Here is a 15100-nt window from a genome sequence, read left to right as displayed (position 1 = left end):
CCGAACTCATTATAGAATTTTCTGATCAAAATATGAGAGTACAATTTACGTGAATATTAAAAAATGGCAATTTCATATGATTACATCCAGTGATTGATCGGCTTCATCAGAATTTAAACTGCCCTTCAAAACGGAGGAAAAGCACCATCAGAATTGGATGTATTCTATGAATTCATTGTACATATGAATCTAAGAATGATTGATCAATCTGCATCATCGATTTTCTCATATCACCAATAGTCCTGTTATCCCTAACCTTTCCGCAAGTCTTCTTGATCACTGCTTCTAGCTGGGACTCTAGGCTATTCCACATATCCCGTAACTCCTCCGACGGCACCCAGTTGCGGTCAATATCCACAGTCCTCTTCTTGATTTCTTCAAGAACAACTTCCAAGAGACCGGTGCAGTGGAGTCGCTTTTTCAGCCAGTACTCCCTCAGAATTGATTTCACCTCTTCTAGGTTTTCCTTCGATACTTTTCCATCAGGTCCAATAACAATTAAAGACACAATAACATCACACAATACTGAAAGCTCCCAGACCTTGTTTTTGAGCTTATGACATTTTGTAGCCTTTTTGGCTACTTTCATATACTCGTTGTTTTCGGCAAGGAGCTTGTTCACAGATGAATGCTTGGGATTCCTGGGAGCCATTGATCAGTAATCTCTTCAATGGGAGCAGAATAAAGCTTATTAATTGCGTGGCTATATTTTGCTAGGGCCTGGGATATACATATATAGTGGTTAATTACAATTCTCTCCGACTCTAGTTAGGAAGTGGAAAATCTTTCTGTTTTCTATATGGAAATGTAATAGGTTATACTGCACGTTATAGCAACCAGCTGGCTGCTGGCTTTCTCCTTCACATAACAGGAAACCCAATAATTAGGAGGCTCTTCATAATACAAACAGTAACCTTCAGGAAATGGAAATAATTAATACACATAGTTTGAAAGACAATACTAAAACCTCCCAAAGGTTTAACAACAATCTGTTTGGTGGACGACATTGGGATCAAACATAGGTTCACCGATGGTTGGGTTCTTAATTCTTCTGGTAACTTCGAACTAGCTTATCTAGAGCTAGGAAAGAAGCCCTGCTGGAGTCATCTGGTTGTTTTTGTATGAAATAAGTTGTCTTAAGACGAGCATGGCCGTGCGAAGATGGTGTGGTTCCACTACGACACAAAACATGATTTCCGACCCTAGAAATAGTTGAAAAAAACACTCATTTGGTCGTGAATACTCTTTCCGACCAAATAAATCTGGTCGAGCTCGGTCGGTACTACCTCGGTCATAAATGCTCTTTTTCGACCATCTTGGTCGGAAATAATAGTCATTTACGACTAAAATTACCGTCGGAAACTCCGTCGGAAATGTCACTATTTCAACCAAAAAACCCTCGTCGGAAAATGGTTGGGAATAATATCATTTACGACCAAATTACTCGTCAGAAATGAGTTTCATATTGTCGGAAAGACTACTTTTCCTGTCAATATATCTCGTCGGTATATGGTTGGAGTTTTTATTTTCGATGACTGAATTTCGACTCATTGCTTGTCGAACTTTTTTTTATAATAGTTTAATTTTGTTTAACTTGGGTCAAATATATCAATTACATTATTTGATCATTTTAATTATTTCAATGTCCTTGAATATATATATATATATATATATATTGCTTTTTTTTATTCTCAACCTCTAAGTTGTTTCCACATGCCTATTATGCATGCTTTCATTCTTCTTCCTATCATCAATTCTTCTAGCCAATGCAAAGTGCATTACTGTACAAGTTTATAAAAAATATTGCACGCCTGCACATCCACGGGTATGTCATGAAGGTTATCACGTTCCAACCCCTACTCTAGCAACTCGTGTAATATTATCCTCCTCCTAACCTCCTCATGTTGATTCAACAATGGCCAATCGCATTCTTCTTCTCCACACTGCAATACCAAATGCCTTATTAATTAGCAGGGGTTTTAATCACATATACCAACCCTCATATACCAAATGAGTAAATCATCTACCTTCTCACCCTTATATGTCAGGGACCTTCTAACGGATTTCCCACTTCTTACCTTCATCACAATAATAATGCATCATAGTTAGAGACAAATACATTATGAAAATGAAATAAAGTTATGACTGGTAAACGTACTATAAACATCAATCATCAAGTAATGAATGATGCTGCCCTTCAACTTAATTACAGTCATCATGCACAACCATCTTGTTGCGTTTTCCTAAGGAAAGTGAACGAGAGTTTGAAGTTTAATTCTAAGATGAGAACATATCGAGAGGTTTGAGAAAGAGAAATGTTGGGTGGGGATCGGAAGTGAGGGAGAGAAAGGAAAAGAATTGGTTAAGTAGTGGGGAGATTTTGATTTAAAAAGGAAAGTAGTAGCCTAGTAGGGTGAGGTTTTAGGGAGAAGTTATTATTCTTTTCAAATGGGAGAGAGAGAGAGAGAGAGAGAGAGAGAGTAAAAACGAATACAAATTAATGTATTTCGATTAAAGATGAATAAACTTGAGGACTTAGCTAATTAAATATATTAATTCATGCCCGGAAACAAAAACTTACTTTTATCAAATGTATTAATAACATTATAATGGCAAATTGCTAGTCCTTACTAATCAATTTAGTAACTATGTCATGTGACCACTTTTAGTTGAATAAAAAACTCATATTAAAAATAACTACGTATTTTTCCGACGACTACCTGACTAAATATGATCTAAAATGCTTCTTATTACTATATTCCGACTAAATAGAATATTATCGAAACAATCACCTTTTTTTTCTGACGCAACATAAATCTTGTATGTAGAAAATGGTTGGAATTTTTGGCGCCAATTTTTTATTAATTTCCGACGACTATCTGATCAAACAGAGGCTAATAAAAAATACTTTTTTCTGATGACTTTCTGACCAAACATAAATCTGGTCGAATTTATTTATTTCTGACCAAATTACTGACGAATTGCCAACTCGTCGGAAATAAAATCCGACCAAAAATTGTATTTCTGATGGAGAAGTGTATATGGTCGAAAATACAATTATTACTGACAAAAAAAAAGCATTAGTCGGAAATCCGTGATCGAAAAAGGGTGTTGTTGTAGTGTTCGCGATCGACAGTAAAACCAATGGATTCGTTTCCGATTATTTTGACATACTCATCAGAACTAGGTAGTCGGTGATGGATAGTTGGGACTGTTGTGTGGTTACCAATCAGCAGCTGCCAGAAGCATTCAAGCATCCCGTTTGCAATATTATAGCTTCCTCATGCAAAATCTTTAGGCTATTCCATTTATTTCCCTCTAGCTTTTGTGTTCGTTCACGATCTTAGTGTTGGACAGTGAAAATTGAGCTCAGAGATGAATTGACCTACGTTCTACGTGCGCGCATATAAACACACAGTTCGTCCATTTGAAGTTATTACCATAAAAATAAAAATAAAACAAGGTTACGTTTATTTTAGCACTGTATACACTTTGTTTTTTTTTTTTGGAAGGCCGAAGGAACTAGACACACTTTCTTTTGCATCCGCTGAGTTAATATAGTAGTAAAATTGATTCGCTACTTGGCTAGCAGATCCAAGTGTCTAACCTTAATTTGCAGTTAGGCAATCAGTAAAATTTCTCAAGTACGACCAAAATGAATCCCACAAACTGACATTTAAGTGATTTAACCATGGAAATGGACTTATCAGACTAATCAGAGGTCTTTAAATTCTCGTCTTAAAAAGATAGAAAAGAAGAACATACTGTCGAATATGATGAGATGTATGCCGAACAGCACGAGATGGCCGGGCCAGGCAATTAATTAACTAGCATACAACTTGTCCATTGGTATTTCGCTAAAGAATCCCGGCATCAGCATCGACATACTAAGAACGTACTACATTGCAGATGCGTGTGTTAATGAGGAATTAACACATACATTTTACATTGAAGTTAGCTGGAAGGATACCAATTTAGCAATTCAAATAGGAGAAATATAGATAGACCTATAATCATATTCATGGCGACGATGGCGTGACGGTTCTTCTCTCTAGGAAATGAAAGCAGGTAGTCCCATATAGCTACTAGTAAAATCACAATTTTGGTGATGAGTGATCTAAATCAGTTTCCCGTTTTGGGGTCATTGTACGTGTACAGCTATTTTAATTAACTCTTATTATTTTAGTTAACTGAATAAGACGTCATTTGAAAATTGGAACCTTCTTAAAGTAGTTGGACCCGCGCAACTGTAGAGTAGAAATTAAACTTCATAAATATCGTCAGCTTCTTGCTTGAGATCGACCCTTGATGTGTTCTTCTTTTCATGTAGCTGATTTTGTTATTTTATGTTGCTCAACAGCTCGCTAGAGTCTAATGTTAGATATTACGCACAGTTAAATTGAAGTAAATAAATTATTATATATATTCGTCACATATACCACATGACGTAACTTTTTAATGTTACAGTGTCACGTAAAGATATGAATGCAGTACCGTCAGTTAAATTTAAGCGGTCATTTCTACGTTCTCATGCAACCCGTGAAATTTATATATATCATTTTGATTTTGAACCGCTTGCATTTTCCTTTTCATGAATACGACGACGTACATGACGAGGCTAAGAATCGATCATTTACTAATTAAAGCTGCAGATATAAGGAATCTGCTGCGTTCTGTACGTACTGTGAAGCATTTCTCATCTGCCCTTCCATTATTGGACATGCATGTATCGAAAAAACTTACCAGCTTAATTACTGCTTGAAGGTTAGGTAGTGATCGATGCACTTAATTTGTTAACTGTGCAGTGTCCAAGCATATGCATTATTGAAAACGATCTACTCAGCAGGCCGCAGAACTTTTTTTGTTTTTTTGGGTGGGGTGAATCGACCCGGGCACTACGACCTTAGATTGATCTTGTTTTGTTTGATTCTGGAAGCATTTGATTTTTCTTTAGGAAACTAGGAAAGAAAGCCTCATAAAATTTGACTGGCTGCAATTGTTGGTTACTACGGTTTCTATGCATATCGATCTATTATGTTTATGCGTATGTAAATTTCTAGGATTTTGCCTATCCTCACATTAAGTATCGAAAGTGGTCATTTTTTTATGTTGATAGTCCATGTACGTTTCCTGAATATTACACACCTATTAACAACGATATTAACACTACGACTCTAGTAAATCAGTAGTATGTGGAAGAAATCTACAATAATGAATTGCATGTTGAAAATGATCATTTGATTAATACTCAAAATGCATGTTTAATATCACCAACCATGTCTACTAAATTGAAAAAAAAAAAAACTAGCTCGCTAAGGTACGTAAAGTCCACAATAGTCCAGCATTAACATTAGCACCATCAACGAACACAAAAGAAATTTGGTCAAACAACGTGATTTGCTAAATTTATGATGCACATTGAGGTCATTCAAACAAAAAACATAATACATAGGTCTACAATTTTATGCGTGACAAATCTTCTCTTTTTTTACTAGACCAGCATGGAAGCATTAGTTTATTAAAATACGTATGCATCAAGTTAAACAATCTTAAGTCTCAAGTAAGCATAGAAACTCATCTTTCCCATTTGGGGTTATTGACTTCAACTCCATTAATCAACTCTCCTTCATGAAATATATAACAGACGACATCATTTGAGAATCGAGACGAACCCAAAAGAAATTTGGTCAAACAACGTGATTTGTTAAATTTACGATGCACATTGAGGTCACTCAAACAAAAAACATAATACTATGTCTACAATTTTATGCGTGACAGATCTTCTCTTTTTTTACTAGACCAGCATGGAAGCATTAGTTTATTAAAATACGTATGCATCAAGTTAAACAATCTTAAGTCTCAAGTAAGCATAGAAACTCATCTTTCCCATTTGGGGTTATTGACTTCAACTCCATTAATCAATTCTCCTTCATGAAATATATTACAGACGACATCATTTGAGAATCGAGACGATCGGAAAAAGTAGTTGGACTGCAGATTATGTATATCGGCTTGATTTGTATTATACTGTATAAAATTGAAACCTTAGCTTTCTTGTTCATGTTGCTGTCCTGGTTCTCAATTGAGAGAGCGCACCCAACAACCGCTGGGCAAGAATACAAATTGGAAGGCTATGTATATTTTCCCACTGGGCAAAAAATATGATACAGTTCGAACCCCAGACATACCAATGTGAGTTTTTATTATCCAATCTATGCTTTTCTATATTATCTTCATGTATTATGATCATCATATACTCTAGTCTAGTGTCCTTTGAGGTAATCATTCTTGTTTTGTCATTGTCATATAAATGTTGGTAACATGTTTTTAATACCTAGATGATCAGGCCATTCTTTTATTATTATGGAGAATTTTGTTGTAAAAAAACACTCAAGTCCAAGATATGATTAAACTCTTTTTGCTCATTAATCTTTTCTTATAGTTTCACTCACTCAAACCGTTATTGACATCTCGAGTTTATTAGAGATCGTCATTGTACATGTAATTTCATTATATGAAAAAATACTTATTTTAGTTTGCAGATCTTATATCTTTTTTGAAATCTTAATGAATACCATACAAAAACAAATTGCATTTAGACTCATTAAGAGTTTTACCTTTTTTATTAAAAAATTCCACTCACTTAACTTTCAGACGCTAGATCCGCCACTCTCGGAACATCTAGACACGATTAACCGGAGTGGAACACATATATATGTGTGATAGATCTAAATATAACTCAAATGATCGGGCCACAAGAACACAACACAGTAACTGCCTATTAAAAGATCCACAAACTTTATAAAAAAAAATATTTTGCTTCAATAATGCAACTATATATAGTAATAGCCTTTAATAGACAAGCAAACGTAAACAGAAAAAACTCGATTTGAGATCGCTTACACTGTTTACTTCACAATTTTGTGGCCTGCTTAGTTAACGAATTTTTGTAGTGCGTACTTGCCCATTGCAAATCACGACTTAATTCAACCGTAATTCATAGCTGGGAATAAGGCCATTTATTTTGTACTCTTACTCGAATAGATATAATACACACGAGAAGTTTTAAATACACACCCATAAACACTTAATACACATTCCTATCATTCAATAATTCAAATGAGATCATGCATGTTTGTTAAATGACTAAAATAGGTACATGTAATAATTAAGAAAATAAAAAAAATTATAAAAAAGGAGAATTTATTTTTAGAAACAATTAAACTAAGGAAATGTTCAAGGGAATTTAAATTAACATATATTTGGATAGAAAATTAAGCGGAAAATTCAAACAATCAAATTTTTTCTTAATTTTCACCAAAAAAAATCATTTCTATTTTTTAGAGTCCCAAACAAGATGATTAATGAAAATAAATTATGATTTCCATTTCATTAAAAATTCATCTTCTTACGTTCTTAAAAAAATAGGTTCATCTTCTTAAGCTTTCCTTATATATATATATATATATATATATATATATATATATATATATATATTCTTCATTTTATTTATTATTTTCGTGTTTAAAGAACTTGAAAAGAACAATTACAATCTATAATTAATCGTAAGAATAAACAATTCAAGAAACAACATGAACATTTATAAGATGTCAATATATATATATATATACAGTCCATATCCAGAGTGAAGGTTCACTCTGAAGTTTCAGAGTGAAGTTCCAATTTTGGCACACTTTTCGGTCCAATTTTTTCACTATAAGCGATTCAATATTTAGGTATGCTATTCAAGATCATCTCTACAAAATTTCATCTAATTCAGACATCGTTAAGGTATTGAAATTAGATTAAATCAATGAATGAATTAAAACTGTTCAACGTGAACCTTTCGTGTAAATCTCAATTTTGAAAGCTCAAATCATTGTCAAATTGGATGAAACTTTATAGAGATGCTCTTGAATAGCATATCTAAATATTGAATCACTTATGGTGAAAAAATTTGACCGAAAAGTGTGCCAAAATTGGAACTTCACTTTGAAACTTCAGAGTGAACCTTCACTCTGGATAGGGACTGTATATATATATATTAATTAATATACTAATCACACTAAAAAGTAGACTTGTATAGTCAAATAAAGAGTAAATGAGGTCTTTTGTGATTTTTTATTCAATGGTATTTTAGGTACTTTTATGTGGTGTATTTAGTAAAAGTATTAGAATGAGAATTTAAATTGATAGTATATTGTGTATGAGTGTGTATTAAGAGGTTTTGGGTGTGTATTTAAAATTTCTCATTACACACCCCTCAAGCCAATTACGAAGAGCTAGAAAGCATCAATGCATTCTCATTTGAATTATGGGATCTTGAATTCTTTAGATAAAAGTTGGGAGCTACATGCTCAAATATAGCAATTTCTTGATGAAGCAGAGAAAAGGGCTCGTAGTAATTCAAAGTTTGATTATATATAATATCAATCATCAATTCATAATTTTTGTAGAGAATTTAATGACTGAATTTTAGAAGGTATATAAGTGAATAATAAAAATAGTGCTTCTAAATGTACCCAACAAATTTCTATGTATACCTAGCATATTAATAAACTCAACCCTTTTAATCAAACCCAACCAATACACCTACCCAGCAAAACCTAGCAACTATATTTCTTATCATTCTTAAATCCTCTAAACCTTAATCATCTGCTGATCGTATTTGGTGAAATATATGATCAATTTGAATGATATATATGACATATATGAATCAGGAATCTGGACGTTGTGTTATCATGTTTAAGGGATGCAAGATTAAGCTATATAAAGTATTTGATTGAATCCCTTTACAAACTGATTACTGATTTCAATTTTTCTATTAGACCTAGACATACCATAAGATCGATATGCAATTGATTGAATAGTTATATTTTCCGGCATTGTGTAACCTTTTCCTCCAGCGATTTCATTCATACCTGCAACAAATGCAAGCCCTCGATGTTCGTCGAACCCACATATATGATCAACATGCATTTCTCAAGTGAAGCCAATATGACAATGACGGCAAAGGCATTAGGTCTGGATCGAGTTAGGGAGAGCGAAATACAGGTTTTCTCTTTTCATAGAGGTAGAGATGGAATATGAAAAAAATACTAGATCTACTTAGATATTTGTTGGGTACATTCAGCAACATCTTAATAAAAATTAGACTGATTAACGGGAAGTCGGGAACCCTCACCTGCCCTCTTCCATTATAGCAAAAGCTCAGAAGTCACGCCTAATCTCTATATATACAATATCTCCTTCTTATCCCTTTATGGGAGAATTATTTGTCCTTTTGGCAACCAAATTTAGAACGGGCAAATTCCTCTTATGGTACCTGATGTTTGGCTACTTAGACAATTTGGTACCTGATGTATGAAAATGACAATTTGGTACCTAAAGTTCTCAAATTTAGGCCATTTTGGTACTAATTTTGACCATATTTTTAGGGTTATTTCCGTCATTATATCTCTACTTTACTTCATTTTTTCATAATACCTCTAAATTGTCTCTAAATTATCACTAAAAATTTGATAACTCATTCACTTAAAATCTGTGATGATTTACATATATAAGTTTTCATAATATAGCTATCAATCTAAATTAATTTTAATTATAAGTAATTAAACAATATTTTAATAAAAAATTACAATTGCATAAAGGCAATTTATTTCCTTTGCATAAAATAATTAGGATACAATAAGTATATTAAAAAAAATTATTTTTGATATATGCGAAGTAAATGCTAAGTGGAGTAGATATATCAATTTAATTATCTCTAAAGAGATGCAATTATAGGAAGAAATGAAGAAAAATGTGAATCTAATGAGTTTAGGGCTAGAATGACGACAATAACACTAAAATATGATCAAAATTGATAGAGGTACCAAAATGGCTTACAAATGAGAACTTCAGGTACTGAATTATCCGTTTTCATACATCAGGTACCAAATTATCCAAGTATGCATACTTTAAGTACCATAGGAGTAATTAACTCATTTAGTAATAATATTCGGTCTCATGTATTCTATATGTTCTTACAACAATTTCAAGATTAATTTACATACAATAGCTGCATCTTGTAATTTCATTTTGTAATCAGGATATGAAAAAGGCTGATTGCGTGAATGAACTTACCTTTTTTTTGTTAGTGAAATAAACTTCATTAAGGGACCAGTCAGAGGAAAAAGTCCAACAAGAAGGGAGTGATACAATAAAGGAAAATAGAATCATCTCCTACCACCCAAACATTCCTCCATTCCGGAAAATCACGTGTCAATGTATAGTGGTCTTCCATTCCAATTATAATTTGACATATATGATTTAAAAAGAAAAATCATATTTAAGCTATTTTATCAAATACTATCTTTGGTTTCTTTCTAAAACCATACATCCTAAACTCTAAATCTGAAATCCTAGTTCAAAATCATCAATACCCATGATGGTCATTTCACAAATAATAAAAATATGTAAAATTATAATTTTGGTGTAATAAATCTACGTATCAAAATATAATAGATGAGGAGGACCAGTGGACATTGTCACGTGGTTCTCCGAGAGGATTGAAAAATTTCTCCACCCAAACAGACAGTAGCTAACAGATACTATCCCCAAATAGAGAAGCAATCAAACTTAGACCAAACTAGGACCTCCATCAACTACATCAGTTGGCGGGCAAGGAAGGCCGTCATTCCGAAGAACAGAGGTCAAGAAAAGTTGTCCACTGAAGCACATCGTAAAGGACCAGTGAACATTGTCACGTGGTTCTCCGAGAGGATTGAAAAATTTCTCCACCCAAATAGACAGTAGCTAACATATACTATCCCCAAATAGAAAAGCAATAAAACTTAGACCAAACTAGGACCTCTATCAACTACATCAGTCGGCGGGCAAGGAAGGCCGTCATTCCGAAGAACATAGGTCAAGAAAAGTGGTTGCACTGAAGCCCATCTTAAAGGACCCACAATCCTAGTAGCAAGCGCGGCAGCTGCATGAGTAGCTCCATTAGCTTTTCTCAAAGCCCAGCTCCAATTGCATTTCTCAAAACTTCGACTCTTCTCTTTGATTTTGGAGATGAGAGGGAAGGTTCCAATTCTTTGAGATACTGGTGAATGAACTTACCCTAATTACTTAAATGGAATACCGAATACATAATTTTAGTTCTTGTAATAATTTTTTGAAGTAGCATTGATATGAGCAATCGATTTAGAAGCTAAGCTCGCACTCTACATAGCAATTATGTATATAATCCGCATACTCGGCATACATAGGGACTATATAGATGTTACATTATCAAATAAGAACAAGATACATTGAGTTGAACATAATTTGATCACATGTATTGGTCCCTAGTGATCAGTCATGACATAATTTCTAAAATTATATGGCATCGATTACACATGCATGCGGGATAGCGTTATTGGTCTCATTGGGCATGGGTTGACATAAGGCAAAAGTGGAAACAAGTCGTTTTATTGGTCTCCGTATATAAAAGGCAGAAAAATCTGTGATAACCGGAAGTTAAATTTAACCAGTTTGTAAAGCCTAAAAAGTCTCAAACAACTAGCTAGTGTCCCCCTCCACCCCCATCTTGCGTGTGCGATCGATCTCTTATCTCCAACAGCTAGCTAGGTCCGTAAATATCTCCAAATAATATATATATATATATATAAGTAAGACTATTTTCAACAACTTATTTATGACCTAAATAATCTCTATTATAAAAGAAAAATATAATTTTCAGCTCTAACAGCTCCTTTAAACCGTTATATATAATAAAGAAAGTGAGAAGAAAGAAATAAAATCTCTAGATTTGTAGAATTTTCGAAATCTGTATAATTTTCAAAACAATCTACATTCTAAAAAATTGCCAAAAATGATATCATTTATTCTCTGATATTGGTATAAATTATGGCGTTATAAGATTCAATTTGATTTTTATTTAATTATACACATTTGTATTTAGTTTTAAACAATATATTAAAGAGTTGGAGTTGAGATTTTTTTTTGATTTGGTGTTTTCATATTCTATAATAAAGAATTTTAAGATAAACTGTTAGAAATGCTGTAATAGTATATTTAGATCTTTTAGTTAGGGGTATAGTTATTCAAGGGTTAAATGTGCCATGGCACCCCTCAATTTTAAATGTTTATGATTTTCTTCTTTGAAACATAGCCCTAATACACTCAAGCTTGCATTACTTATATACATGGCCCTTCTAGTGAGAGATTGCTATTATTTGTTTAAAAAATAGATAGCTCATTTATTAACTTTTCGATTACATTTTTACATCTCTATTGTTCAACTTTTAAAATCTAATGTGTAGATCACCTCTTTAAAATGTCAGCCAAAATAGAAGTGTTTTAACGCATTAAAACTGGAAATTAAACTTATAAACATGAACGGTTCAGGTTTGACAGATTTGGTGCGTTCATTGCTTTTACCAAGTTTGATACCTTTACTATCACTATTTTGGCTGAAATTTTACATAGGTGATCTACACATTAAACTTTAGAAGTTGAACGATGCACATGTGAAAATATAATCGAAAAGTTGGTGAATGAGATATCACTTTTTTTAACCAAAAAAATGGATCCCTCATTGGAAGGGGGTTGTACTTATATATATTGTTGTTTCAATCAATTTAATTATTATTGCAAGAATCATAGATTGTTTCTACAATTTTTAAATTTTATGAAAAGTTAGGTGAAAGAGAAATCATTATTTATACATAAAGTATAATTAATCATAAATAAGATACATATATATACGATCTTTTTGTATGACACATATATATTAGATACCTATATATTAGATTCTTATTTTTATTATACCTATTTGTTAGGTTTCCTATTAAATTATACATATGATTGTGGAAATATAAAAATATATATATATATATATATATTTAATAGGTAGATTAAAGTTGTAAATAGTTAAGAGTAAAAGGTTATCTAGATCAGGTTTAAACATGAAATAATAATATACCTAAAAGAAAAGAAAAAATTTGTCAAAGGAAAAACACCATTAGTGTGCATTCGTTAAAGCAAATAAAAGAATGAGTTAATGACGTTTATGATTAACGAATGTAATAGATCAATTACAATTATGTAGTCTTAATTACCATTGTAATTACCATTTACTTCTATTGTAATATTGACCCCTATATAAAGGAGATTATCAATGAGATGAATATATCATTTTATTTTCCCTACAACACGTTATCAGCACATTTGCTTTAGATTTGAGTTTTAGCCAAATAAAAGAATTTTTGACGAATAAGGCAGAAAAGCACACAGATTTCTTATTTGGGCACCCACCTCCTTCTTTGTTCTCACTGTCGACACCCTTCCACCGCCGCTCCCCTCCATCGACTGAACGTCGTTGCAGCATAGTTTTTGCAGATCGATGAACTTGACCTGACCTGGTTCGCTGGTCGCCCCGAATCTGACCCAAGAACATAAAGAAATATGTTTACCTCTTTCTGGTATAATTGACAAGGTAATTTAAATTATTACACTCAGTGAATCATATTTTCTATTCACTTAATTTTAATGGAAATTATGATTAAATGTGACCTAATAATTTAATTTACTATTTAACTATTTACTACTCTCTGTAGTGAATTAGTAAACTAGTATTCGTTATATGATTAAATGTGACCTAATCAATGTTCTAAATATCTCGATATATCCTCAATATATTCCCGATATTAAGAAAACGATACGATAAGTTGCTTATTGGTCTAATATATCGGTCAACTAAAAACATCAAGTCAAATGGCGATATATCGAGTCAAACCGAGTTTTATCCGATATATCGGTTTTTTTTTAAAAACAAATCATGTTGTTTTGAAAAAATAATTTAAAGAAATGAAAATTTTTTCGATAACATTTTATGACGAGAGAGTTTATGACGAATAATTACCTCTATTTTTATTAATTAATACTATTTATGTATTTTAATTGTCAAAAGAATAAAATATTTTTTTATGAAGTTTATTTAGTACATTTACTTCTATCAGTTTTAATTTCTCGAGTTTATTTGATATATTTTGATGTATATGTTTATAAATATATTACATTTAATTAAAAATTAGCAAAACCGATAAATCCGATATATCTCTGTATATCCTTATTTTACAAAACCGATACGATGCCAATAACCGCTATTTAGACCAGTGGACCTAATCATATAATTCTACTTGTTTTGTATGTAACGTATCACTTACACTATGACGATTAATGCGAGAAATACGATGATTCAATCGAACGTGAAAAGTAACCATAGTTACAGGCAGTTATTTGGCAAATTTACAAATCCGACGACGCTTTACTCAGATCTGCGTTTGCAGACCTCGACCCGGCGATTCCTAAATCAGATCCGTCGCCCGACCCGACCCATGAAAAAAGAGGTTTTTACCTCTGGTTATTAAAAAAATTAATTACCTCTTATGGTAAACAGTCAAATATAATTATTTTGTTATTTTTTCCGCTCAGTGACTCATATTTATTATTCACTGTTACTATTCTCAATTTAACAACTACTGTGTAAATGGTAAATGTGCAATCCACTTTACTTTTTATATATTATTTATTACCTTTATTGAATAAGATAAATTAAAATCAAATGCAATTTCATTACATATGATTAAAGTGACTAATCATATAAGTATTGTTGTTTTTTGCATGTGATTTATTTATAACCATATGACGAGCAACATGGAATCATGAGATCAAGAATCGCTTAAATATGTAATTTATTTGGCAAACTGACAAGTAAGATCTAAATTAGTATTGTCGGTTTTATTGCATTTCATTCATATAAATGAAATTATATATGTTATGTGAGCAAAGTACTCTCAAAATATTATTCATGTTATATGCTATGTTTTTTATCAAAATTTAATTACTTAGTATGTCATTAAATTGTGATGCTATGGTTTAAATTTTTAAGCATTATATATTTATATATAGTCATTGGCATGTATCATGAATACGATAATTGCCTAAGTTTTGTAAATTACTTAACCATGTTAAAATGATATGCTCTATTTGTTGCATATGCTATGTTTATATAATTTTTATAATTATGTATTTAGCATATGATATG

This window comes from Argentina anserina, chromosome 2 (assembly GCF_933775445.1).
Source record: "Argentina anserina chromosome 2, drPotAnse1.1, whole genome shotgun sequence".
Classification (NCBI taxonomy): domain Eukaryota; kingdom Viridiplantae; phylum Streptophyta; class Magnoliopsida; order Rosales; family Rosaceae; genus Argentina; species Argentina anserina.
Note: the sequence above shows the minus strand (reverse complement) of the source record.